This window comes from Mastomys coucha, unplaced genomic scaffold (genome assembly GCF_008632895.1).
Source record: "Mastomys coucha isolate ucsf_1 unplaced genomic scaffold, UCSF_Mcou_1 pScaffold6, whole genome shotgun sequence".
NCBI lineage: Eukaryota > Metazoa > Chordata > Mammalia > Rodentia > Muridae > Mastomys > Mastomys coucha.
This window is the reverse complement of record NW_022196912.1, coordinates 10,333,623-10,336,004: the sequence shown is the minus strand read 5'-3', so window position 1 is coordinate 10,336,004 and position 2,382 is coordinate 10,333,623.

Here is a 2,382-nt window from a genome sequence, read left to right as displayed (position 1 = left end):
CATGCATTGTTGCCTGCTCTTCCAAACAGGCAGCAGCGTGGCAGGGGAGCTTGGCAGACCAGGAGCCCACCACCCTTCACACTGAAGGACTGACTGGCCTTGAGGTGCTGAAGAGAAGATGGCCAACTCCAGTTCCATCTCTATATATCCAACTACTTACTGAGCCAATTACTGGTGAAATTACAGCTTTGGCCCAAACTTTCAAGGGAGTCCTCTATACCATATATTCATATTGTGGTTCCCCATTCCTGAAAGAGCTCTTACTCTCTGATGAAACTTGGCCCTTAGAAGAAAAATCTTAGAGAATACAATGTTTAGTGTCCCTCCAGATGTAACCTGATACACAGCCAATCTATGCTATTAAAATCCTATGGGAGGTGTCTAGGGAGAGGGCTTGGTGGACAAGCCCTTGTGATGCCTATACATGAGGATCTGAATTTGGATCCTCAGCACCACATAAAATCCAGGCAGAGTGACACGTGTCTGTAACCCCGACATCACACAAACACGCCCAAATATTCTGTGTCTTCAAAACCAGTAATGAAGATAATAATGGAGAAGGCTAAAAATATCCGGACTGTAGAAACCCATTATGGCTTCTTAGGCTGTCATTTGAGAGCTTTCACATCAGGCCAGTGTGGTGGCTCTGTTGCCAAGGCTGGCAACCTGAGTTCAATCCTTGAGACCCACATGGTAGAAGGAGGGAACCAAATCCTACAGGTGCTCTCAGATCTGCACCCATGTGCCCTTGTGTGCACCCCCACATTCTAAATAATAAACAGCCAAATAAAAAAACACAAATGTAAATAAAAATCTCAATTTTTAAAATGAGTAACTTGCTATTATTATCTAGAGTGATATTTTCATTCTTCACACAGTTCATACAAACGCAAAGTACAAAGCCTTTGTAATGCTTGTCTCCTTTGCCCCTGTTGAGCATCTTATGACCTCAGGAGCCTCCTATATCTTTGGCATCTTACAGCCCTTATTGAAATTTAAAGGAGCTCTCGGTCATTAGCAGATGCCAGCCACCCTGTTGGATATACCCACTCCTCTTTCATGAGCTTCCTGGAGATGCCATCAAAACAGTCATGTCTAACAAAGCCACTTAGAAGACATGGCCGTGGAGGGAGGTTGACCAAACAAAGTGATCCAACGGTCACATCTCTAGCCACTGAGGGCTGGCCTGCTCACCTGGACCACCAGACACATCAGTTCCCCAGCAACCACCCAGCTGTTAACATTTTTCCATACCCAAGGAAACATTGGGCTTATCCCTGCTCTTTAGCTCTTATCTCCAAGCCGTTTCCCTATTTGTCACCAAACACTCTCCCCATCCCCATGGTGACAGCTCTGTGGATGGGCTTTTGGTGTGGAGCTTTCTAAGGATTCTGGGAAGTGTAAATAGATTGTGCCCACCACTTGCCCTTATCCACACTCTTATTTGACCCTTCAAAGGGCTCTGGTAGATTATGGAGGCACGTTTTCCCCTTAGCACAGCCAGGCTGCCTCACCACAGGGGGTGGGGTTCGCTCAAGTGCTCTCTAATCCTGCCCTTAGAGATCCCTGCTGACTCCCTGGCTTTCACAGGGGTGGGCAGTTTCCCAGACAGGCCTCTGGTGTCTGATTCTTCACAAAGGAGTCACCCACAAGAAAAGCATCTCACTTTGTCCTGCCTCATCATGAGAACGGTCTCTTTGTTTCTGGGTCACAGAGAGTTGTTGGGTACAAGAAAGGCAAATAAATAAAATCCACCACGTGGCTGGCTTTCCATGGCTTAGAGATTTAAACTGCTGTATTCATCTGAACTTGGGCAGCACAAGGCTCTCTGTATCCCATTTCATTTAATGGTACACCGCTTTGTTTACACCATTCCCTGGGTTGTATATAGGATATAAATTGACCTCAATGATCTGGTCTTGTCATTTTTTTCTGCTGTCAATAAAAAATTTAAAAGCAGCTATTTTTCTAAGAAATGACTATTGTGCTCAGGGTTCAGAAGTGTTGTAATTGGAAAGGACAGTCGGCCTCCTATCTCAGTCCCCTGAATCTTCTTCAACCAACCTTTGATGCTACGAGGCATCTTCTGACTCTATTGTTGAACCACACAGCATCGTGCTGTTATTAAAATGAGTTTCTTCTTTAAATGTAGACATCTCCTGAGCATACTTAGTACTGTTTGACCTAAGTATCAGGATATTGCTAATCTTAGAATGGACTTCCTGTGCTGAAATTATATATGTGTATGTATATATATATATATATATATATATATATGTACATATACATGCATACACATGTATATACATATATATATGTATATATGTATATACACATACATACATATATATCCCACAATCATATATATATATATATATATAT